The sequence below is a fragment of the Bos taurus genome, chromosome 2 (assembly GCF_002263795.3).
Source record: "Bos taurus isolate L1 Dominette 01449 registration number 42190680 breed Hereford chromosome 2, ARS-UCD2.0, whole genome shotgun sequence".
NCBI lineage: Eukaryota > Metazoa > Chordata > Mammalia > Artiodactyla > Bovidae > Bos > Bos taurus.
The window spans coordinates 13138816-13166141 of record NC_037329.1 but is presented as its reverse complement, the minus strand read 5'-3'; the positions used below and the strand labels follow the sequence as shown (position 1 = coordinate 13166141).

The window sequence follows — 27326 nt, the reverse complement described above, 5'->3', positions numbered from 1 at the left end:
TTGAGGGCAGGTGGTTAATTTGGGAGGTGATTCTCAGAAGCGAAAGTGAGAGTGGGAAAAAATGAGACATTGTCAGGGGAAAGCTAGTGCAGTTTGCATTAATGAGGCAATGGGGGTTCAGTTATGATGGAGATTCTCTGATGGACAGTGAAGAACCCACCTTCGAACTGTTCCACGAGGGGGAGGACACTGAGGTATTGATTCTGTCTCCTCACCCTCACTGGTCAAGATTGCTCCTGGCTAAATTTAATTCTCAGCACTCCCAGGTTGCCCTGATGCTGAGAAAGATTGAAGGCAGGCGGAGAAGGGGTCAACAGAGGATGAGGTGTTGGATGGCATCACCGACTCAATGGATATGAGTTTGAGCAAGCTCTGGGAGGTGGTGAAGGACAGGGAAGCCTGGTGTGCAGCAGTCCATGGGGTTGCAAAGATCCCGACTGACTGAGCGACTGAACAACAACCTTAGTTTATGTATCATCTAGGACTATTTTCCTGTTACAGTGGTAAAGTCGAGTGGATGCTGCAGACTAGCAGGCCTAAAATATTTATACTGTAGCTGGTTTATTGCTCGAAATGTAGGCTCATCCTTGGCCCTACATATTGCCAACCTTTGATCTTTAGCAGCAGTGAATAAATCTATTTCCTCTTCCAAATGACAACCGTGAATGAAAACATTTCAACACATTTCTCATGTTTTTCTCCCTCTCTTGCTTTTTTGTTTTCCAAGATGAACTTTCAAAATTCCTTTCTATATTTATCATAGAGCATTATTCAAAGACTCTTCATTCTCTTGGTCACCTTCCTCTAGACCATTTCGTTTAATCAATGTTTCTCTTAAAATGGAACTTATTTTATAATATGTGATTTGAACAGTCAGAATAGTGACAGTAACCCCTGTGTTGGGTATCTATCTTCTAAATGCTGCTTGACTCCATTAGGTTTTTGGAAGACTCATTACAATGTCAGCTCATGATAAGCAGCAAATCAACTAAAATCCATTTTCACAGAATTTGGTGCATTATTTTTGACATTAACTACGCCTCCCTTTTTAAACTATTATTATTATTTTTTGAATAAAGTTTAACTCTTTACAGTCGATTTAAAGATGTTGTTTATTGAGTTTAAATATTTGTTACAATTTAATATTCATTGTTTCAAATGAAAATCTTGTGTTTAATGTTCGGGTGACCCTGATTTGGGATCTAATTTGCTTTTGGAAAACAATGTCAATATGGAATCAGCAGAGGTCAAACCTGAATTTCCAGGCCATTACATCATAAAGTGGGGTCTTTCAGGCAGATGAAGCAGTTGACCTTAATGCTTTAGTCTTTTTTAGCAGTGTTATGCAACCACAATCTTGTCATGTCCTCACAAGCGGGTGTATAGTAATGTACTTTTTTTTTACTTTTTGACTTTGAACTTAGTCATATGGCTTTATTTGACAAACGGGATAGTAGCAGACAAGAAAGGGGCTTGCATGGCTAGCTTTGCCTTCTGGAAAATTCTGATAACTACTATGATTAACCAACAAACAAATAGAAAATACAACCCTCTTCCAGGAAGGCATTTACCTATTTTTAAAACTAGAGTCTAATCAAGGAAAGTTGTTTTACTGTGATGGAGGGGGCAACATTTGCCTACTGTATTTCTGAATTTCTGGGGAGCAGTGATCCCTATGTGCCTGTCATTCTTCTTCTTTTTCTGAATGGAAATGTCTTATTGCAGTTATCCTGCCCACTGACCATTGAGGAACTTGTCTATTTACTTCCTAGATCTGTGGATCAAGAAGGGCCACATTTGAACCTAATGTATACCAGGACATTAGCTTGATGCTTTGTTTAGGTGGATTTGGTGGTATCTTGAGATAGGGGTGAATATGTTTTCCTCATGATAGGGATATGAATAGTCACAACCAAGAAGATGAATTGGGAAGACTAAATTATTTGCCCTGCTTTTAAAGAAAAACTTCCCTATGGTACTGTTGGGTCTCCCAGGTGGCACAAGTGGTAAAGAATCTACCTGCCAATGCAGGAGATGCAGGAGATTCGAGTTCAGTCTTTGGGTCAGGAAGATCCCCTAGAGAAGAAAATGGCAACCCACTCCGCTATTCTTTTCTGGAAAATTCCATGGACAGAGGAGCATGGCCCAATGTAATGGTGGGCAAAGTATGGCCTGAGGGCCAAATCCAGCTGTAGCTAGTTTTTGTAAGAGCCTCAGCTAATAATGGTCTCTATATATGTATGTATATATTGCAATTTTTGGAGAAGGCAATGGCACCCCACTCCAGTACCCTTGCCTGGAAAATCCCATGGACGGGGGAGCCTGGTAGGCTGCAGTCCATGGGGTCACGAAGAGTTCAGATACAACTGAGTGACTTCACTTTTACTTTTCACTTTCATGCATTGGAGAAGGAAATGGCAACCCACTCCAGTGTTCTTGCCTGGAGAATCCCAGGGAGATGGGAGCCTGGTGGGCTGCTGTCTATAGGGTCGCACAGAGTCGGACATGACTGAAGTGACTTAGCATTGCAATTTTATCTATTTTTGGCTGTAGTGGGTCTTCTCTAGTTGCTGCCAGTGGGAGCTACTCTTCATTGCGGTGCAGGAGGTTCTCATTGTGGTGGCTTTTCTTATGGCAGAGCCCGGGCTCAATAATTGTTGCACATGGGCTTAGCTGCTCCCTGGCATGCGAAATCTTCCCTGACCAGGGGACAAACCTGTGTTCCCTGCAATGCCAGGCAGATCCTTAACCACTGGACCACCAGGAAAGCCCTGGCCTTTATGTTTTTAGATTTTGAAAAAGAGAAAAATTTGCAAAAAGAGAGCTATTTGGCCCATAAAGCCTAAAATATTTCTATCTGGCATCTCACAGAAAAAGTTACTAATTCCCCAGTCTATTGGAAGATTAAGAGCTTCTCCCCATCCTGGACTTTGGGCTTTGCCTTGGCTTGTGGGATGTTAGCAGGTATGATGTGAGCAAAAGCTCAAAAAGTGTTTAGGAGTTTGAGCTTGACCCCGGGAGTCCTCCATGCCCCTCAGATTTTAAAAATTTTATATGTGAATTATAACACACAGGCAGAAAAATGCACAATACAGAAATGTACTAGCTCAATGATTAATTACAAAGAGATGGCCATGTAACTATCACCCAGGTCAAGAAGTGAATATTGCCACCACTTCAGAAGTCCATCATGCCTCCTCTCTGCCTGCAAAGCAGACCCTTTCCAATATGTATCCTTGATTTTCCAAACTGCAATATTAGCAATTTTCCCTTCTTTCTGGATGACAAAAGGACCTTAGAACTCTTTAATACATCATTTTTGTCTTTGTTCTCTCTCTCTCTCTCTCTCTCTCTATATATATATATAATTTAAACTTGAGACATTATTGTTTGCTTTACATTTAACATTCATTTGAATTTGCCTGCATATTAACATTTCTTTTTACTGATTTGCATTTCTTTATAGGTCTCCGAGTGTTTGGTTTTTGCTGCTGTTGTTATTGTTTAGAGTACCTGTTAGTGCAGTTCTGCTGGTAAGTTCTAGCCTTTGTCTGAAATATCTTTATTTCTCCTAAATTTCTGATGATAATTTTTCACTGAATATAGAGTCCTAGGTTAACAGTAATTTATTCAGTTTTTTGACTTCTTCTGTTCTATCAAGAGGTCAAGAGTGGATTTTTTTTTTTCAAACAAAATAGCTATATTGAGATAAAACTGACAATCAATAAAATGTACATTGTAGGATGTTTTCTTGAGTACTCATACAAATACTTAAGAAATCCAAGTAGATTTTGTATTTCATGCAATTATATGAGAGAGGGAATCAGACTAATTTATTCACTGAGGAAAGGTTTGGTATCTGATTTTTGGAGAATTTGATGATTTCCATGTCATGTTTTATGTGTCTGGTATTATACTGAGAGCTGGGTGTTCATTGTTGAGCAAGACAGACAATTTTTCTGTCCTCCTAGACTCACAAAGTAGTGGAAAAAAGAGTTTATTAACTAAGCATTTAGAATAGATCATATATGAATTTCCAGATACAAGACCCTTCCTAAAAGAATAGATACAATGCCTGATCCTTACAGAGGTACTAGAGATGGCCTCCAGCTGAGGATAGTGGGACTGTCTCCTTGACAGAAGAAATAACTTGGCCAAAAATAGAGAAGCAAGGAGCAGCATCGCTTTTGAGGAAGAGGAGGTGGTTCAAAGCTGTATGGTGGGAGTAGAGATCAAAGGGAGAATGGAGTGGCTAGAGGCTAGTGAAACAAGCTGGAATTAGATAATCAATATTGTGATAAACCTTATCAAAGGGTTTAACTTTTTACTGACAGCAAGGGAAGCCTCTAAAGAATTTTAAATGAAGATGGACATAAAACATCTTTGATTAAAAAAAATCATTTGGATTGTAATGCAGAGAAAGATTTGGAGCAGAGCATGGCTAGAGGTGAGAGGACTAAAAATGATGAGTTCTAAAGTCCTTTAAGGGCTTCCCACATGGCTCAGTGTTAAAGGATCTGCCTGCCAATGCTGGAAGATGCAGGAGATGTGGGTTTGACCCCTGGATTGGGAAGATCCCATGGAAGAGGAAATGGAAATCCACTCCAGTGTTCTTGCTGAGAAATGGACAGAAGAACCACAGGAGACTGGTGGGCTACAGTCCATAGGGTCCCAAAGTAGTGGAAAATGAGAAGAGGGCAGTAGAAGATGAGATGGTTAGATAGCATCAATGGACATGACTTTGAGCAAACTCCAGGAGATAGTGAAGGACATGGAAATCTGGTGTGCTGCAGTTGGATTGCAAAAAGTTGGACACGACTAAGCAGCAAAAACAAAAGTCATTTCAAAGTAAAGCTAAGATAAAACAAAATAGAGCATATTGTCCTGGCAGTGATTCAGTACTGGTTTTTATTTTAAGGTAACTTTTAGAGTAGACAGCTCTCTGTCTTAGTTGGTTCAAGTATTTTGGTATTGCCTCCCATCCAGGATCAAGTTGTGGCTGAAGCTCTCCCTAGAAGCTTTAAATCACATATTTTTTTCCTAGTACAATTAAACAGGTTCTTCAATGTATGTCAACAGATTGTGTATGACTTCTTCAGGAGTTTGATCCTGACTTGTCTTGTCTTGATATGGAGCCAGAATTCCAGTTGCAGTGTATTCTGAAATGCATTGCTGTATTTAGGACTAGCTCATTAGAAGAAGAGATAAGGGAGTGAAGGGCCACCCTGCTGTTACTTTGTGAGCAAAGAGCAGCATTCATCCTCTTTCTCACCAACAGACAGACGCTGGTATAGATTAATGCTTACTCTCAAACCTTTGGAACTCTTGAATCATTTTTATTCTTCAGAGTGTTCCAAATGAGAAGCAGACATTGTCCATGTCCCATCGATTGTAATATGAGTTTGTTAGGGAAAAACGCAGATGTAATTTTATTTTGAAAGTTACAATAACAAAAATTACATCAACGGATATATAATTCAACTTCAAGGCAGAAGGCTGGATTTGAACGGGCAGGCCAAAACATATCTGAATCGAAAAAAGTTTTGGCTTATTAAAAGTAATTGGTTGGGGTGATCCAGGAGAAAGATTTTGAAGCTGAGTTGACACTCCTTGGGAAAGAGGGTTGTGATCCATAGTGATATCTGCCTGGGCTAGATTCTTTTCTTTTTTAAGCAGCCTTCTAAATCTGAAATTTATGCTATCTGGGTAAAAACAGATCTGTGCAACTGAGACAAGGTTGAGGCTTGTATGATTTATATTATTCAAGACAAAAATTTCTTGGTTTCAATTTCATAGTATTTACACGTGTACAGTTGGAAAATATTTTCTTACTGGAGCAGGAAGGTCCTGGTCAGAAGAAATTTGCTGATGTCACTTACATAAAACGTTGATGAATTATAAGAGTCCAGTGTTGAGTACTTAGGACTTGCCTTATATACCCTGATTGTGTCATTGTGAGTCTAATCCTTATCATTTGACTTATCCATCCTCCTTCCTTTCCTTCTATCTTTCTGCTTATAGTTGTTCAAAAGTGATTTCCTCAGAGGGGCCTTCTCTTACCTCAAAGACTAGATCAGGTCTTCCTGCTCATGTTCTCATTGCTCTGTTTACTGTTCTTTCATTAACACTGTAGTTGCAATCATATTCCTCTGTGATTATTTGGTTAAGGTCTGTCTTCCCCACTGGGCTTTCCTGGTGGCTCAGTGGTAAAGAATCTGCCTGCCAATGCAGATGTGGGTTCAATCCCTGGAGAAAGAAATGGCAACATACTCCAGCATTCTTGCCTGGAAAATTCCATGGACAGAGGAGCCTGGTGGGCTACAGTCCATTGGGTTGCAGAGTCGGACATGACTGAGCAAGCACGCACGCCTCCCCACTAAACTGTAAGCATCATGAGGTTGAGTTTGTTTGTTTTGCTTACGCGTTATGCTCAGAGGGCAGACACATCTATATGGCTCGAACAGAGGAAGAACTCAAAAAACATAAATGATTTTAATATGGTGAAACACGAACAAATAAAGGTTGTACCAATGATAGAGAAGTCTTTAGTAGAGATTTAAAACTTGAGCTATCTTCAGAGATAGCTCTGTGGGAGAGGAAGGAGGGGCAGTCTGTGAAGCAAGACCTGTCCATTGGTAGAGATGAAATGCATAGCAGAAGAGGGGCAGAGGTGTGTGACTGATGTACTGAGGGTGTGGAGGAGCGAGGCTGGAAAGGCCTGCAGGTCAGTTATGAAGGCCTTGTGATTCCCTTGTTTCAGTATTATCTTCTAGCAGAGCCAGTATCATCACACTTTTGCTTCAGAAAATTAATAGATTTGAAGGAATGAGCCTGGCGTCTGGGACCTGTGAGAAAAATACTGCAGCCTTTCAGGCCAGAGATGAAACCAGCATTAACTAAAAACATGAAGTGGAACTAGAGACAAGGAGATAAAATTGAGAAATATTTCGCAGGCGTGATATACAGGATGTGGTGGTGGAAGGGATGGAAATGGGGAGCTGCGTGTGGATAGACACACACTATTACCGGGGCAGGCTGGCTTGGATTCAGCCCAAGGAGGGTGGTGGGTCGGTGTTAGGAAAAGCCAGGCAGAGAAGAGCTAGGGCACTGCATTGGTATGCTTTAACATTCTGTGTTTATCACCCCCTTTTCTTTATTTTATTGTGGCTTTAAGGCAGGAAAGAAAAGTCACAAAATTTAAGCAAGGAAGGTTTTTGATTGGGAGTAAGCAAAGCACTAAAAATAAATTTTATTTAGGTCTTTTAATTTTGACCAGGGCTTTTCTGTTGTCAGGGAAGAATATTTAATCAGAAATACAGCCAGTGTCTCTGGCTATGGTTTTCTCTGACTATAAATTCTCTGAGGAGAGTGAGTAAGTTATGGAAAATAATTGAGATGTGAGGTTACATGCTAAATTGCATAAAAGGCTGAGAGGCCATAGTAAGATGGATGGGGATGATGTGTTTTTGACTTTGGCACATGCTTTTTTATTAGAACAGCATGTTGTTCTAAGTACTGGAGACTAGGTGGATGATTTATTATATTTTAAATATCTTATGAGACATAAGATAAGTGCTAGGAGACCCTATAGATTGACTATTGTTATATCCCTGTCCATGGAAGACTTAAATGTCATGATTCCAATTTGAAATAAGAGGTACAACAAATTGACTAAATTTGTTGATTCCAAACTCTGCAGAGAGTCCTAGTCCTAGGAATGTAAAAGTTAAGCAAATTTTGGATCTGACAGGGTAACTGCCAACTTCTTTCCTTGTGTTACAGGCACAGCATATACCTTCTAATAGCCTTCCTTCGTTCTGATTCAAATCCTTAAAACTGATATAAAAGCATTTAATGGGCTTTTAGAGGAGTATCCCCCTTAAAACAAGCTATCTAATGAAAGCTAGCTTGCTATCTAAAAGGAAGCAGATTTTCCTGAAACTAAAAAGACCTGAATTATTTCCTCAGCTCTCCAGGGACAAGGAATCTAAAACCCTGGTCTCTCTTTCTGGGCTTTGTTTGTATTACTGGTGTACAAAATCTGGATAATCATCCCAGTGGCATCCCTTGTGGGAAGGTTGTGCAGACAGATGTTGTTATATCTGAAAAATGTTGTAAAAGAAAAATCTCTTTATGAATATAAAGGAGTAATGCTCCTGCTTCAGCCCTAAGTGCTCTAATTTCATACTATTGGATACTATATGATTTCAGAACCTTCTCCAATGCATGAAAACATCTTTCTCAAGATCTCAAGCAAGGGAGACTTGTTCCTGAGATGGTTTTATGAGTGTAGGTGTCATGGCAGCCTCTGCAAAGAGGTGAAGGCATGTGGATGTTAAAAGCAGCCACAGTGCTTTCTAGGGAGAAGGCTGTGTTGGTGCCTGCCCAAGTATCTGGCACAGAGAAGCGAGAGTTCTTGTCTACTACCTGAGCAGATTCTGAGTGACTGTCTGTAACAATACATTCATATAACAGCTGTGCTCAGCTTTGAGCTAAGCCATCTGACTGCTGTAAGAATCCCTGTCTTGAATTTATATCCAAGGAATATCAGATCTTTAGGACAATGACAAATTGAAGTGGCCCTTCTTAGGATTAACTGATGCTGGCTTGTCAGGCAGCTGTGAGCATTGTTGTAAAGGCTGGCAATAATCAGTCCTTCTAATGGTAAGTGAAAGCATTTAATTGGATACTGAGATGTGATTGGGACGAAATGTCAAGGGGAAAGTGAAAATTCCAAGGTTGTTGGTCTGCCCAATCTTATTTTAAAACAGACATATGTTGGAAGGCTCTGTGGTTTATCACTCTGAATTTGGCATTAAAGAGGAGTTTCAGGGCTTAATAGTTTTAGCCACGGTCCCAAAACTGTATCAAATCTAAGCACTTCCTTTTCTTGGCTGGATTAAGAGGGAAACTTTAACAAATAGAAACTTGCTTTGGGAAACATTAATATAATAGTTATTTAAGTGTATTGGAATATGAATCATTGAAGAAAATCGAGAAAGGAAAATTTTAGCATGGTATACATTATATTGTGGCTTCCCTAGTGGGTCAGATGGCAGAGAATCTGTCTGTAATGTGGGTGACCCAGGTTTGATTCCAGGGTTGGGAAGATCCCCTGAAAATTGAAACGGCTACCCACTCCAGTATTCTTGCCTGGAGAATTCCATGGACAGAGGAGCCTGGTGGGCTACAGTCCATGGGGTCATAAAGAGTCAGACATGACTTACCGACTAACACAGTAATAAGAGAAAAAGGAAAGAATACATTATTTTAAAAAGCAAATACAAGTAATTATTATTGTTATTACTATTATTTATATATTTAGCCTAATGTGTAAGAAATTTAAAATGGCACCTTTATCTTTAAAATCAGTGGATAAAGTATTCTGACAATTTTGATGGACTGTTTATTAAGTTGATATAGCTGGTTAGTCTCACAACATTCCAAGTATCATATGTGTCCATTAAGGTCATCTTCAAACTATTCCACTTATTTCTAACTAATGGCACATTCATAGACCTTTTATTATGGGGAAGCTGTGATAATATGAAAATAGAACTTTTTTCACTTCGAGGTGGCACTCTTTCGCCTATAGTCCTGCTTAAGTTGCTTGTGCTAAGGGAGGAGGCTTTTTCATTTACACTTGATTTTATAGCACCATAGTACTATGTGACATGTGGGGTCAGAGCAGTGATTCTTGGGTGCTGCAGGGAAAAAGTCTCTAACAGTGTTCAACAATGGTGTTGGAGTTTCCTTAGTAAATAAAAGCAAATTATTAATTTTTCTTTCTAGAAATTCAGGGCTCGGAAGGACACCAAAGAACTCATGGCAATCTTTGAGTGGGTGTTAGAATACAGACTGATGACACTAAGTCATATTCTCTTCCTGCACAGGGAAAATACCTCTCACATAGACTGGTGAAAAGATGAAGGCCTTTGGGATAACGGGAGCTGGATTTCTGCTTCAGCTCTACCTTTCATAGCTGGCCTCCGGGATAAGTGAGTTTGTTTTCTCATCTGAAAATAAGGCTAGTTTTACACTTCTCACAAGGTCATTGTAAATGCTGATTAAGGCAACTTTTTATGGGTTACTACAGTCTTAGGACAGACCTGACATAGTATTTGCTAAATACACGAGACTTCTCTTCTTCTTCATTTCTCTTTCCAGCTTTATTACTTGAGGCCCTTCCTCAATGCAAGTCCCTCCTCCTTTCTCTAAGTGTGGCCATCAGTTACTCAGTCATGAGCTCTCTTTGAGTCATTTTTGAGCCCAGGCTTAGTGACATTGAGCAGGATTCCAAGATTAGTTTAAAAAAAATTTTTTTTTTTTAGTTTTTCTCTAACTTGTTCTATTATAGACCCCAAGTGTATTATTTATGTAATTATTACAGTGATTATAATAGCTGTTTCTTTCCCCCCGAATACCAGACCCAAAGTTACAGAGGACTTTGTTTTAGGTTTGACAGCCCTCCTATAACCAATAGCCAGCTAAATGGCAGGTGAACAACATGGAAACATGACATAGATCTTTCTCTAAACTAACTTCTTAAGATTAAATACTCATAATGGTTCATTCACATTGTGTTGAACCAGGCTGTGTTCCTTGGTCTAGAATGGTTCCAACCATAACATTAATAACAAAATCAGATAGAGTCCCATTGCTACAAAGGACCAGGGTTAGAGTGACATTTCTCTGTGAATTCTGATAGTTGCACTTTGCATAAGTTGATCTCAGTTCTTTGGTTGATTAACACTTATAGCAAAATTATTTCAGACTAATTTTTTTTCTGTGAATAATTCTAAGTGTGAGGTGGTATATAGTAGCATTTTAATGTAGTAGATATACAAAATAGTTGTAGATCAAAGCTAGTCTAAATAATATTGGAAATAATGTTTCTTATAAATATACTTGGATGCTAAATTCTGATATCATTTCTAATTGAATATTGTGGTTGCCTATAAGTTTGGAAAAGCTTCTGAAGAGTAAAAGTTACTTGAGAAATGAACTTTCAGAGGTCAGTATGAGATCAATATTCTGGAAGTTCCATAAAAAGAACTTTATATCAATAAATAATGTTTCAGTATTTTTACTTCAACATCTGCTACCTTTTACAGGCTGGAAGCTAGCAATTCTAAAATAGCACATTTTAGCATATACTAGCCATTATTATCTTTGCTTTGGCAATAAACACCTTCCTAAATGTCTGCATTTTATTTACTGAAAACTCCACAAATGGTATCCTGTCAGGGAGAATTTTCAGGATGCTATTGTGGGTCACAGCATGAGATTTTATACTATTTCACAGTACCCTGTAAAGACTTTCTCCTGTGAAGGAAGGAGCAATAATTACTTCATTAGTTACATAAGAGAGTCAGAGGTCTGAAGCATAAATTGATTCTGATTCATCAGGGATATTATTAAGCTGTCAAAATCTGTCAATATGGAGTGTGACAACAACATGTAAAATTCCATTAAAGGGTCATTAACAAGGTCTTTGAGCTCATGCTTAGCATTTTCTCTGAGTTCCTAATGGAACTTTTCTCAAAACAGGATTTAAGTCAGATGTCTCATAAACTTTAATGCTGTTAAAAGTTTTCATTGTTAAAAAGTATTAGTCTTTTTTGAGTTTTTTAGTTCCTGTGTCAGCCAAAATGAAACAGCAGTTAAGTATCAGCTATAGAAGTTTTTAAATCTCGAGATTCACATCCATTATTTTTAAAATCTAGTAAGCTCTGAAGATTGGCTGCAAATGACACATATTGGTTTGTATGTAAAGACTTACACATTTCTCTGCCAACCACAGCCATTGAATTTTTGCCATTATTTTGATAGATTTTTTTTTCCCCCTGTAGAGGAAAAGGAAGTACAATTTGTGATGAAAACTTACTTTTTTTCATTATGCTGTCAATTACTGAGATGGGTGGTATTTGCAAATGAGTGTCCAACAAGAAAGTTAGTGCAATATTTTTTTCCTTTCTATAGAAATATCTGACAACCACACACAAAAAGAAGTATTACCACTTTTCTTACTGCCGTAAATATGGCTCAAAATGCCAAAGTGATCGAGTCTCAGCATTGTAGGTGATGGCAGCTATGATGCAAATAGCTTAGTTATTCATTTAAATGGTAGACAGGTAGAGATTAGAGCTATTCTATCATTTTAATGAACACTAAGAAAAAGGTACCTGTGATGCATGAAATAATAAGTTGCATTCTTTGAACACAATATTGGAGCTGTAGAAAAACTTTATGAAACTTTGAATAACTAAACAAAATTTCATATACTTGTTCCTAGCATTTAAAAAAAGATATCTAAGATACTGTTGTGGTGGTGGTTCAGTTGCTAAGTTGTGTCCAGCTCTTTGAAAAGATCCCATGGATGGCAGCACGCTAGGCTCCTCTATCCCCCACTATCTCCTGGACTTTGCTCCAATTCACGTCCATTGAGTTGGTGACACTGTCTAACAATCTCATCCTCTGACTAAGATATAGATTGGAAAAAATAAACCTGATGAGAATACATTGACATGGGATGGTCCAGATGGACTAGGCCCAGATGTAATTTATTTGGTAAGATCCTGGGAGTTGAGACCATATTCACCTGATAGAAGTGTTAGGGGAGGCACACTGATTGGAACCGCCCACCCTGGCCAGGCACCATAGTAACCATTTGCATGAGTTGTTTTATGACAGAAGATCCTGATAAGGAATATGGAACTAATAAGCCACCACCAACCGGAAGAGTTCGGGAAAGGTCGAAAGGAGACACCGCGTGTCCGTCCACTTCCCAGAATCCCTCTCGCCAGCATCCATCTTGGCTGAGTGATGCGTGCACCACCAGGAAAGATCCTGAATTAGAATGATTGGCCAAAAATCACCCGGAAACTATAAATCCCATCACCATAAAACCCCGCAGAGCAGTTCTCCTGGGTTCCCTTACCCTACTGCTCTCCACCTGGGTGCCTTTTCCCAATCAAATCTCTTGCTTTGTCAGCAGATGTGTCTCCTCGGACAATTCACGTCTGAGTGTTAGACAAGAGCCCAGTTTCGGCCCTCGAAGGGATCCGCCTTCCTGCAACAGAGGAGAAATTGGGAGGATATATACAATTGTCAAGTAAGGATTAATTGTGACTGCTGAGCCAATAAAAGGGTGGAAATTGCAAGATAACCTTGAGAATCAGAGTGAGCTGAGCTGGAAAGGTGAGAGAACTGTGTACAATAGAAAGAGATTTAAGGCAATGAATAAGGTATTAGATAATGGCATAAGGAATTTAGATGTTATTTAATATTTGATTCAAAGATTTTTTTGAATGTAAAAACAGAGCATGATCCCTATCCTGAATGGTATCTAATAAGAAATTAATTAATTGATTTAACAAAACTGTACTGGTGTCATGACCACTGATGTTAATTAGAAGCCAATTGGCTGATTATGCCAATTACATACCATGGAAGTTTCCAAGGGGATGTTCATACTGTCTGAAACTTGTTTTCACTTTGAGAGAGATACTAATTATTTTCTGGCAGACTAAAATGAAACTGGAGTAATGAAATAAAAATCTCTGTTCTGAGGAGAAATAAGATATATTTAGTACTGAACGTTTATCATTAGGGGCTAAGGAATCCCATGTAAAATTTTAGAGGAAGAGTTATCAAAACTTTTTCCTGTGCTGTTGACTATTAAGAAAAGGGCTTGTTCTCTTTCTTGTTGGACCCTCATTTGCAAATACCACCCATCTTGGTAATTGACAGCATAATGCAAAAAGTAAGTTTTCATCACAAATTGTACTTCCTTTTCCTCTACAGAAAAGAAATCTATCAAAGTAATGGCAAACATTCAATGGTTATGGTTGGCAAAGGAATGTTTAAGTCTTTGCATACAAACCAATATGTATCACATGACTGTAGGGATGATATAACCATTCAACAACTTGTGCAATATGCTTATTTACCAACAGCCAGAGTAATGCCCACAGTAAACAACCACTTTGGCCCACTGATATTTCCAGCCTGAAAATTGGCTTCTTATGGCTAGCCTGGTATGTTTTAGGATGTGGTCTGGGCCAAACACAAGCTCCATTCTAGGTGAATGAGTATAAATTAAACATTGGTTTCTTATCACTTAAACGGTGAACATCACTGAACAGCCTACCTATATTAAGCCAACACTATGTCTACCTGCTTACCAGTGTCTGAAAAGGGCTTGATAGGTGGTAATTTCTGAGATGATTCTTATGAGGAAACATAAAAGACAGTGGCTAGCACAGAAGCTGCTTAGTATCACTTTTTAAATGTAATAAACAGGAACGTAGGCAATATGAATGCTCCATTTTGTCAATTAAGTTATTTTGTTAATTGGATTATTTTTGCCAAGATTTTAAACATGTAATGAGTCAAATAAAATAAAAATAAAAATCAATGATGAATTTGTACCTTCCTATTCCAAATAAGTAAACTTGAAAGGATGTCACTCTTATTTTGTATCAGTAAAGGAAGGGATATTTGTAAATTTAATTGATTTGGGTTAATAATATTTCAAAAATAAAACTTAAAAATAGTATTTTAAGAATATTTTGAGAATTGTGGGAATAGGAAGCAGTTCCTCATGGAGTGGAAGAGGGAAAGATGAAAATAATAAGACTGTCAGGGAATGTTTAACAGTAGGATTCCTGTGTGCTGTTTCCTATCTCTCTTGAGCCCTCTGTTTCTTACTAGTTCCTGTCAGGAGAGAGAGGAGTGGCAAGTCACTCCCAGGACTGAGATCATAGAGATGGGATGCTTGCATAGGATTTCCTTCATTAGCCTTTCCATATGGTGAAAGGGATTATCTACGATCCTCTTTTGATACGGATTGCATTTTGGCCTTATGGCCTCTATTGCTCCTTGTTTCCTTGGTAACTTGTAAAGTCTGGTCTTTTGATCTTTATCTGAAGAAGCTACCTTGTAATACGGTATATATACTCACACAGAATTCAATAAACACCCTTGTTCCACCAGAGACTTGGGTCCCCATGTCCTTCCTTCTTTCTCTCTCTCTCTCTATATTTCTGGCTGATTCCCTGGAGCACGAAGGCCGGCTGCTTAACCCAGGGAATATTAGCCTTTTTCCTTCTTTCACTTTCTTATTGATGACTTCGGAACAGAACCACTAGGTTCCTGTCCATTAAAGAACTGCAACAATAGACAACATCCATGAAACCGATGGACTTGAAAGATAGAAATTATTATGGAGAAAAAGTTTGAGTTTCAAAAGTCAGAGTTTTGGAAAGTGATGACTACCAAAGCCCTTGGGATTTATTCCTTTGAACCAATGATTCCATTTGTCTAATTCTCTACTTTGAAGTCCATTAAGGCCTCTCAGAAATGTTCTTATAGGCTATTGCATACTGTTTCAGAGATCTTCTCTCCTTTAATTTCTTTCTCTTGACTTTCAAAATATTCAGCACTTTTTAAACTCAATATATACTGTGGTCACTGACCTAGTGCCCAGGCATGGATTGCTTTGGCTGCAACAGACACTTTCATTCTGGGGACCTTGAAGGATCAAGAGGTATGACAGAGGCCCACAGAGCTCAACACGGTGGGGTCAGTTCAGGGAGCAAGTGTGGTTTTCATCATCTGGTGAAGCATGAGCGTTTCTTGTTATAAACAGAAAGATGAGACATTTCATTTGTGTTGTAAATCATAGTTTCAAATGAGCTAGTTCAGATGTCAGCTTTGTGAAGGCTTTATTTTTTCCTTTTTTAGGTTACTCCAATAATTTACATATACCATTTTAATGGTATTTCCCCCCATTTTGCTATAAGTATCCTGTCCTCCAATGGGCTGTCGTAAAAGGGCACAGGACATTTTTTTGTTCATTTTTGTATCTCCATGTCTAGTTTGGTACTTGGTACAGTGGTACCTTATAACTTTTTTTGTTTGTTGTTTCATTTGTGTGTTTTGAATAATGAACATCAGTTTTGCAATAGATAGAGCTGTTTCTCATAGGGTCTCTTGCCCACTTAAACACTGATGAAACTTCACATTGCTAAGTTATGATTGTTAGTTGGGTAATCAAAATATAAGCATGTAATGTTCTAAGGTCAGTTCTTTCTATTTTTAATTATATGTTTTCCTTAATTTGTGCTCAGTTCTAAGATTTTGAACTGTGTTTTTATGTTTATTCTTTTAAAATTTTCATTGTGTGTTCTTTTTATTAAGAATATGTGGCAGATTCATGTTGATGTATGGCAAAACCAATACAATATTGTAAAGTAATTAACCTCCAATTAAAATAAATAAATTTATATTAAAAAAATAAAATAAAAATACAAAACCAGAAAAAAAAGAATATAACCCCATTAATTCTTGTTTACTCCCCCCAAACAGAAATATATAATAGTTATGTTCTGGATTATTAAAATTTTTTAATTAGTTAAAATTAGATTTATATGTAAAATACATAAAAAAGAAAAGAAATACTGCAGGTAGCAGGAAAATAGCCTCACATTGAGTTACTGAGAAAGATGATATATTTTTATCTTTTAAGATTCTCATTGTATTTATCAGCTGTATTTAGCATTGTCAGTAAGGGACTGATAATTGGTGAAAAGTCAGAGAAAAAGTTTTGACGTGTTTAAGTTCAAAGTGTTGTCAAAAAATTGAATAAATTTATAATAACAGTAAGAACTGCCACTGGCTATCCAGTTAAATGCATATCGAAAAATCAGTTTTAGGACAAATTAGATCTATGTCTTGCACTAAACAGGGAAATGAACTGAAGCTATTCATTGACATGGGGTGGAACTAGCATGTTGAAAATTGGGGCATCTAATGCCTGAGTTGAGGACAAACCTTGATTTTTTAAGCACAGAAGCAGCAAAGGGATGTGCCTCAGACACAGGAAGACTTTGGGCTTTATCACCTGCCTGGACTCACAATAGGGAGGGTGTTGGTGCCACAGTGTGAGTTCTGAGTCAGTCTAACGGCTACACCCCTAGCTACTGATGTATAGGTGGCAGATGACAAAAGCTGGGAGCTATAAATGCAGAGTGCCCTCTTTTCCTCATCTTTTATGGAAACTCATCCAGACAGGTATGGTGCTTGTTCTTTGCAGAGAGATATGCCCCCATTGGCTGTCGGCATGTGTTGTGAGCTAATTTAGGTTCACTGAACGTACCTGGAAATCTCTATAGCTGAGCCCCTCATTTCTATGTCTGAGACTTTTTATTTTGTGAGGTGGATACAGTAAGCAGGAAGAATAAAATACTGCTCAGGTAAGATTTCTACTCAGAAGTTTTTTCAAAGGAGGCTATGAATTATAATGCAGAAGGACGTTGCACTCACTGCCTGGTGATCTGGTTCTGAAAGCAAAGCCTGTCTTTGATAGCTGGAGAACAAGTAATTCTAAAGATCAAAATACTTGTTATCATAATAAGAAACCTAAATCTGTGCCTGGGCATGTATTATTTTCCAAAATGTTCAGGTACGTGTTATTCTCTGTCACCTCAGTGTTCAAAAGCTAAAAGGAACTGTGTGATGGGGGGAATAGTGAAATCATTACGGCCCATCTTGGCCAGCCAGGTGGATTGTTTTCAGGCCTCCTCAACTTATCCTGTTAGCTCCTTTGAGGTCACTCTTCAGGTTTCCCCTTGCTTCTCCAGTACCTGGAGAATCTGGCAATATGACAGGGTCAACAGTTGACCACAGCAGAGGTAGGCAAACTGAGGCCTGTGGGCCCCGTCTAGCCCTGGTCTGCATGGTGAGTGTGGTTTCCACACTTTGAAAAACAAAAAACCAAATAAGAATCTGTGACAGAGACCATAAACAGCCTGAACCTGTGTCTAAAATACGCAGTCTGGCCTTTTACAGTAATGTTTGTCAACCACTGCCAGTCATTTGAATTTTATTCTGCAGTGAATTTTGTTCTTTTCATCCTTGCTTTTTTTCACAGACTCTTCTGACCTCCTCTTAGTACTTCCCATGCACATCTTGACCTTCAGAGCAGCATCAAATATCTTTCAGTTTCTACAAGGCTGCACACTCCCTCTCCCACATGTCTCTGTGTCCTTGCACGTGTTCTTCCTGCTTTCTGGAATGTTCTCCACTTTATCCTGCATCTTTTGTGACCTGTACCTGTTGTACAGTTCATCTACTCTATCTTCACTTCTCTGAATAAGGCAATATACACAATGCTGATAACTAATGAATATTATTGAATAATTAAATCTTACCAAATAAATGAATTTGAGCAAACTCTGGGAGATAGTGGAGGACAGAGGAGCCTGGCATGCTGCTGTCCATGAGATTGCAGAGTTGGGCACAACTTAGTGACTGAACAACAACAACAATCAAATACAGAATATCTAGCCAGAGAGAAAATTATAGACACTGTAGAGAAAGCCAGTAACAAATTTGTTGTTCCTGTTATCATTGATTATGTTGCTGTTGATGAGAGCTCTCACCCTGCCTTGGTTATTTACTATCAGCATAAATAATGCAGTGCTTATTTTTTCATCTTTCTTTCTTTATCTTTTTTACCAGAAAAAAGGTAAAGTTCAGGATCTTGAAAATTAGTGTCCTAGTGAACTAAGCAATGGTGGGGAAGGAAGATGATATTTCAGGAGAAAAAAAGCAACGGTAACAGCAAGTGATTTTGCAAGGAGGTATAGGTATCAGATAGTGTGTTTGTTATAGAAAAGAATTAAGATCAGTAGCCACAGTTGGCCATTTTAAAGCCCTGAGTGTTGCCATGGCTACACTGAGGCAACTGTTATGGTCACCCTTAGAGTACACACAAGGATAAAGGGAATTTAGTGCATTTAGATACAAATATGAATAACAAAAATTTGTTTTCAAATAAAAAGGAGAAAGTGAAAATGGATTTGTTTGTCTATACCAGCTATGGGAATTAAGAGTTTGGAAAAACTAAGATAATTGGCATATGTGCTAGGTTACAAAAAAGATGTGATAATTTAGAACTAATCCTGAAAAAACAATATTCTAATTTGAAATCTGAAGAGGGCAAAAGGTCCCTCTTAGGGAATAAACGGAACCTAGTACCATAGGTAAACAATACCCATATTCTTAAATGATGCTTTAGAAACAGTAAAATACAAAAGTGAGTAGCCTATTTAGTCCAAGCTTGCATCTTATACTTTTAAGTTGCTCAAAAGCAGTTCTTGTTCATTGCCTGTTTTCCCCCGACCTTGAAGAAATCTGTGATTAAACTCCACCTCCATATATTCTCATTTTAGAGCTATCCAGCAGAGCTGTGCTTTAGTCAATATATGCCTTCATCTCTTATTCTGACTTGACTTGAATTTCTTTTGTGATTTTTTTTCTCCTGGAAAAACCTAATTCAACCTTCAGTATCAAACTCACTCCTTCTGTGGGCAAGTGAAACAGTGGGCAAATGAAACAGTAGCCAAGTGTCAGATTGCATTCAACTTAATCTCCTTGAAACTCCAACTATCTCATTTACCTGTTTATCTCTTCAAAGTGAGAAATAACTGGTATAATCATTTTTACTATTGAGTCACTTTTTATTATCATTTAAAAAACATCTAAAAGGATATATCACTTACTGTCCTTTTGATATGTGAGGTCAATAAGTTATTATGTAGCAGGGAGGAAGATAACACTGTACATTTTATTTATTTTATTTTCCTGACTTGGGAAACTTTTGATTTCATCTAGAGAATATGAAAAGACCTTAACAATACTGTGTTAAGCTCATTTTACTCAATATTTTGGTTTATATATTTACCAAATTGATATTGTCTAAATCAAAATGAAAACATGTCCAGTTCTTCCAGTTTGCCAAATTGATATTGTCTAATTCAAAAGGAAAACATTTCCAGTTTTAAATCCAGTGGACTTTTGTTGTTATTGTTTTTGTTCAGTAGCTAAGTCATGTCTGACTCTTTGCTACCCCATGGACTGTAACATACCAGGCTTCCCTGTCATTCATTACCTCCCAGAGTTTGCTCAGACTCATGTCCATTGAGTCAGTGATGCCATCGAACCATCTCATCCTCTGTTGCCCCCTTCTCCTCCTGCTCTCAGTCTTGCCCAGCATCAGGGTCTTTTCCAGTGAGTTGACTCTTGGCATTAGATGACCAAAGTATTGGAGCTTCAGCTTCAGCATCAATCCTTCCAATGAATATTCAGGGCTGATTTCCTTTAGGATTGACTGGTTTGATCTCCCTACTGTCCAAGGGACTCTCAAGAGTCTTCTCCAGCACCCCAGTTCGAAAGCATCAATTCTTTGGTGCTCAGCCTTCTTTATGATCCAACTCTCACATCTGTACATGACTACTGGAAAAACTATAGCTTTGACTGTATGGACCTTTGTTGGCAAAGTGATGTCTCTGCTTTTTTATCTGCTGTCTACGTTTGTCATAGCTTTCCTCACAAGAAGAAAATGCTTTTTAATTCTGTGGCTGTAATCACTGTCCACAGTGATTTTGGATCCCCAGAAAGTAAAATCTGCCTCTGTTTCTATTTTTCCCCCATCTATTTGCCATGAAGTGATGGTACCGGATGCCATGATATTAGCTTTTCAAATGTTGAGTTTTAAGCTTTTAATCTTATTTTTGCTGTATGTAATGTTATGTGCTCTGAAACTTTGAACTTAGCTTTTAAATGTGATTCCAAAATTCCTGGTGGAATTTAGAGAAGAAAGTTCCAAACATTATTAATCACAGCTCTCTATATTCCTTTTGACAACTTCTACTGTTCACAATATCACTTAGGCTTAGTGAGCCAGGAAATACTGCTCTTTTCTTTTACACTTAGCCTTTCAGGGGTGTGTAGATAAGGCCATCGGCGAGCTTGCCAGCACGCAGACTCATAACCATGCTCTGGTGCAGACCACTGATTCTTCCCTCCTTAGTCGTTCTTGTCACTCTCTTTCAATCAGTTGGCCAAGAGTGGTCACCTTGACCTAAGGTCAGCTAGTCTGGGTAATAACCTTTGCATGCAACTGTCAGGAAGAGATGAGTTTGGAATATCACATTTACTCACAGTAATTTTCATTAGAAACATGTGTGATCTTTGCAATTAAATGTGGAGCACATGTACACACTGTTATATTTAAAATGGATAACCAAAGAGGGGGAGGCCCAATACCCCTCGCCACCCCAGTTCAGCAGGAAGTAGCCAGAAAGACCTCGACGCCCCTATTCCCAAAGAATTGGGCCTCCCATCTCTTGAGGGGGGAATGTTAGGTAGGTAGAATAGGGAAAAGGAGTCCAAAATGGTGGTGGCTAAAAGACAAGGTCCGAGGACCAGAGTGAAGACTTCAGGCAGAACAAACAGAACAAACAGCACTCCTGGCTAAGCCCAATTTGCATAGGGCAGGCCTAGGTGGAGGAAAAAACATATAAAAGGAGGAGCCAAAGCGCTTTCTCTCGGACTCTATCTCCCGCGTGCTCACTCTCTCTCTATTTCTCTCTCTCTCTCTCTCCCTCCCCCTCCCTCCCTCCCTCCCTCCCTCCCCACACACTCCTTCACTCTCTTCTCTTCGAGTCTTGGATTCTCCTACTATCTTCTAAATAAAATGGAGCTGTAACACTGAAAAAAAATAAAATAAAATGGATAACCAAGAAGGACCTATTGTATAGCACATGGAACTCTAAGTTATGTGGCAGCCTGGATGGGAGGGGACTTTTGGGGAGAATGAATACGTATATATGTATGGCTGAATCCCTTCGCTGTTCACCTGAAACGATCACAATGTTGTTATTAGGCTATACCCCAATGCAAAATAAAAAAAAAAAATTTAAAAAGGAGGATGAGATGAAAAGGATGCAAACATGTGAACTACATGGCAGGGTTAGGGCTATGAGGCTTTACGAAAAAGTAAAATTATAATCTAGCACGTTTTCCCGAGAGGGAATGAGAGACCATGTACCTCTGGGTGTGACTGAAAGGTCATCCCCCCTGAACCGCCTCCATGTTTGAGGCAATAGTTTTACAGTTCTCTCTTCCCACCCATTCCCGCCCGCCCCCCCCCCCCCCCCCGCCCCCCACAGTTTAACTTGAGCTCCTTACAGGCTAAAGAACTGAGCAGAAACAAATGAGATTCTTGTCATTTAAGCCATCCTCCCTGAGCAGGATATCAATGTGCCCCATCCTCTGCCACTGCTCCTGCTCTGTGCAGTCAGCCTGCACCACAAACAAGGATCTGACAGGCGGCCATTATCCCTTCAGGGAATGTCATGAGCTTGCTGCTTTTCCTTGGACAGCCAGTCCCCAAAGAATTGTAGCACTGTCAAAATTTAAACGTGGCTCAGCTTTCCTTAAATGTGCTTCTCTGAGAAACATGCAGTCTCTTTGTCCTTAATAGGCAATTGAACTATTTCTGGAATTGAATTGAATTACATGTGTATTCAAACCAGTCAATCCTAAAGGAAGTCAACTCTAAATATTCATTGGAAGGACTGATGCTGAAGCTGAAGCTCCAATACTTTGGCCACCTGATGAGAAGAGCTGACTCACTGGAAAAGACTCTGATGCTAGGAAAAATTGAAGGCAAAAGGAGAAGGAGGTGGCAGAGGATGAGATGGTTAGATAATGTCACTGACTCAATGAATCCGAGCAAACTCCGGGAGATAGAGGAGGACAGAGGAGCCTGGTGTGCTGCAGTCCATGGGGTCACAAAGAGTTGGATATGACTGAACGACAATAGCCAACAACGTGTGTATTCAGTGCTTGGTTTCTCCAGGAAAGGAAAAGACCACCAGCTGAGTTTGTTTTCAGGGTAGTTGAGGGGCAAAGGCCCTACTCTCTTCCCATGCTGATCTCTAACCTCCATGCTTGTACTTTGCCTCCTTGTACACAAGTTCATATTGCTTAAGATACTTAATTGTTTAGGGGAAGATGACATCTTCTGACTCACTACCCTCAGGACATGGGCTGGCTGGCTTTTCTTTCCTGTCTCCTGACATTCCTGGGCCTTTCTTTAGGTTCAGTGTGATATTATGATATAATAAAAAAATATTATATATGGTCTTTGTTCCTGGTTGTGGGCATAGATCTCCTAAAACTTTTGTTATATCCTAAATGACATGTGTGTTTTTTGTATTCTAGTGAAATAATTGATGGCTGGCAGGCTCTAGGTGACTTTAGGATGAGGCCTTTTCACCTAAGTGATCAAGGCGTGTTTAGAGGGTTGGAAGTTTCAGTCCCATTTCTTGACTTCTGAGAAGGGGAGAGAACTTGGAGATGAGTTAATCAACAGTGGTCAATGATTTAACCCATCATGCCAACCTAATGGAGCCTACATAAAAACCGCAGGGTTTGGAGAGCTTCTGAGTTGGTGAACACATCCACATGCTTGGAGGGCGAAAACTGTTAGTCATTCAGTCATGTCCGACTCTTTGTGACCCCACTGACTGTAGCCCACCAGCTTTTCTATCCATGGGATTCTTCAGGCAAGAATATTGGAGTGGGCTGCCATTCCCTTCTCCAAGGGATCTTCCCAACCCAGGGATCAAAGCCAGGTCTCTTGCATTGCAGGCAGATTCTTTATCAACTGAGCCACCAGGGAAGTTGGGAGGGTGATGCACCCCTAATCCAAGGGGGCAGAAATTCCTGTGCTTTGGATCCTTTTGTACTTCACACTCTATACTTCATCTGGTTGTTCATCTGCATCCTTTATAGTATTCTTCACAATAAATAGGTGAATGTAAGTAAACGTTCCCTTGAGTTTTGTGAGCCATTCTAACCTGGGGGTAGGTTTGCAGTCTCTCCTGTGTTTGCAGCCAATTTGGACAGACTTATTACTTGTGACTGGCATCTGAAGTGAGGGCTTTTAGACTGAACTCTAACCTGTGGAGCTGGACACTAACTCCTGGCATTGAATTAAGCTATAGGACACCTAGTTAGTATTCAGAGAGCTGGAAAGTGGATTGATATGGGGAAAACCCCACACATTTGACTTTAGAATTATTGTGGGTAGAGGAATAAGTTTCCTTTAACAACTAATATTTATGATATACCAATGGTTCCAGGTGCATGGCAGATAGTACTGAACATGAAGAGAAAATTATACAATAAGCATTTTTATTGAATTTAGAAGTTGCATTCATCCTGTAAGCTAGGAGAATTTTTTTTTTAGGAGAATTTCATGTTCTAGGTGCATTTATTTCATGGAGAGAGGTACTTAGTAAATATAGGGATATAAATCACACCCTTAAGCAGACATAGTAATTGTTTAATTCTAATAAGAATACTGCTGTTGCTGCTGCTGCTAAGTCGCTTCAGTCGTGTCCAACTCTGTGGGACCCCATAGACGACAGCCCACCAGGCTCCCCCGTCCCTGGGATTCTCCAGGCAAGAACACTGGAGTGGGTTGCCACTTCCTTCTCCAATGCACGAAAGTGAAAAGTGAAAGTGAAGTCACTCAGTCAGTATCTGACTCTTCTCGACCCCGTGGACTGCAGCCCACCAGGCCCCTCCGTCCATAGGATTTTCCAGGCAAGAGTACTGGAGTGGGGTGCCATTGCCTTCTCCAAATAGGAATACTACTGGGTAGGTATTCTTACCTGTAATTTCTGATGAAGAAATGGAGGTTTAGAGACATTGATGGATACTGTTCAAGGTCTGCTAAGAGGCACTTTTTTTTTTTTTAAAAGACCCACTACCGTCCCCACTGGGAGCCTCCCTGCCACACACTGGGGTCCCCTAACCCCACACAGGCAATTGGCCCAACTCATCTGTCACTTGCCTGCCACCCGCCTTCATAGGTGATTCAAAGACGTGATAATCTCTGTCCTGCCTCAGGACCCGTTGCAGTAAGTGGCAGATATGAACCCACATCTGAGCTTATTCCAAAGCTTGTACTCTTTCCAGTTACCGTAAAGATACGGGAATACATAAAGCATTAGTTTGTAGTGACTTTAAAACTTCCATTTAGTTTCTTTCTCCTTTTTTGTAAAGTGAATAAAAAACTTAAGACTCGTCTTTACCAACAGGACTTCATTTCTTAAAAAACCTGCACCGGAGGCACTGATGATGAGTAGCAGTGGGCTTCTGAGGGAAGAACTCATTGTTCCTAATCAGGTGGTAGGAAGGATTTTTTTCTGTGGCCTTGGCTCAAAGTAATTGCATATTTATCTGAATAATTAATCAGAGGCCCAAGTACTCAAAGCAGCAGCTGGAATTCCCACGATGGACTTCCACGTTACATTCACTAATTCTCAGCACTTCAAATGGTTTCTTACCCATGCAGTGTAAAACCACATGAATCATACAGCCAAGTACTAGCCATACTGGGGACAATTTCCCCATCTTGGGGAATGCATTTGAGATGACTTCACAGGAAATATAAAGGAAAATGATTACAGTAAAGAAATTTTTAAACGGAAAAGCTTTCAACAGTTTGTATTTCTACAATCACTTTCCCAGGCCTTAACATTTACAGGCTAAGAACATTTTATAGAACCAGTAGGTGTAATGTTCTATTAATTTAACAAGAAAGAAAGCTTCTGTAAAAGCATCTTTGTTAAGCTTCTGTTAAAGCATCTTTGTATAAAAATGTGTGTTTTAAATGCAGAATCATTTAAACTCAGAATCAACATAATGGTCATTTTCCTTATCTGTCAGTGGATGGGTAGGAAACAATGACAGACTCACGGTGTCTACTAACCTAGATTCAAAAAACAGAATTGCCTTTGATCAAAGTGTTGGATGGCAGGTTGAATAGAAAATTGTTTTTGAAGACTCATATTTTTATCAATAATTAAAAATTCAATTATTGAATAACCTAAATTATCCATGAGGATCAAATTTACTGAGATTCAAGGAACTTGAATTTTGGAAGCTGTGAGCAAGAGCTTGCCTTGCAGCCTCTCATAGGTATATTGTATTAGGCCTGCCTGCATGATGTTTTATAAATAAAAAGTCAATGGAAGGATTTCACATAAAAATCAGGAGTTTTGGCTTCTCTTAAAAAAAAAATCAAAGCGATGTGCCAGCACAAGGCCTATTATTGTCCCTTTCGGCTGAGGTGTATGTTTTTCATTTCTTACTCTCTTGCACATAACATGTATGCAAATTTTCTACTCTAGGTGACAACTCATTTTAGGTTACCTGACTAACAGTGTAGGCACTTGAGTTTCAGCCTATATTCTAAGGTCTGCATGCTGTTAGTTCCCAAACCACAGGACTATTACCTGTTGAGATCCTCTCTCAGTACTCAGGAGATGATGATGATGGTGGTGATGAAGACTGCTTTTGAAATTTGGTTCTATTATTCAGATCTCAGAGACTTTTTGAAATCATACAAACCTTAAAAGAAACATTGACTTAAATAGAATAGAAAATAGTGATTTTAAAATTGTAAAGTTTGGTAACATTATTTGCTGTGAGAGATTTATATGTTAAGAAAGGTTTGGAATATATGAGGAAGATCCCAAGCAATCTCAGTTATATAAAGAAATTAGCCTTTAAGGTTGGGAATATAACTGGAAAGTCTATGCTGTAGTTTTGCCTTCCTCAGCCCTTCCATAGTTTACCTCCTCCCCTAGCCCCAACATGATTAAGTCCAAACAATAGTAATGGATACTGAAGGAAAAGTTCATCTTCCTGTATTTACCATGTAAGAACTGGATTATAACAGGGTAGAGGGGTAAGATTTAGCAGTTAAAAATGCCAGATGTCTATTTATCAGCATTTCAGATAAACAACAAACATTGTTGTAATATAAGTATGTTCCATGACATATTTACCGTGTATATGCTATGGTCTGAATGTATCCTCCCCAAGTTCATATGTTGAAATACTAATGCCCAGTGTGATGATACCAGGAGGTGATTAGGTCATGAGGGTGGAATCCTCATGAATGAAATTGATACCCTCATAAGAAAAGCTCCAGAGAGCTCATCCCTTCCCTGTGAGGACACAGAAGAAGTCAGCAGTCTGCAACCAGAAGCGGGTTTCCACCACAGCCGTGCTAGCTCCCTAGTCTTGCAACTCCAGCTCCCCCAAGCTGTGAGAAGGAACCTTCTGTTGTTTGTAGCCACCTAGTCTGTGGCCTTTTGTTATGGCAACCCAGACGGACTAAGAGAGTACACTTGTACTAAAAGTGTTCATTGTTTATTTGAAATTAAAAGCTAACTTTTGTCTCCTGTACTTTATCTGTGCAGAAGGAAATGGCAACCCACTCCAGTGTCCTTGCCTGGAGAATCCCATGGATGGGGGAATCTGGCAGGTTACAGTCCCTGGAGTCACAAAGAGTCAGACACGACTTAGCAGCTACACACACACACTTTACCTGGCCACCCTAGAAGACAGTAAAGGTGTGCATAAAAGGCTTGGAGATTGCAATAATCAGATTG

The 27326-nt window shown here is 39.2% G+C and overlaps 1 long non-coding RNA gene across 2 annotated transcripts in view; it reads left to right on the top strand.

Moving 5' to 3' along the window:
- The first annotated feature begins 3464 nt into the window (after positions 1-3464).
- Positions 3465-27326, top strand: part of LOC132342945 (uncharacterized) — a 530795-nt gene continuing 506933 nt past the window's right edge. For both annotated transcript variants that reach the window (XR_009491502.1, XR_009491500.1), the window contains exon 1: positions 3465-3533. This is a non-coding gene — a long non-coding RNA (uncharacterized lncRNA). The remainder of the gene's footprint in view (positions 3534-27326) is intronic.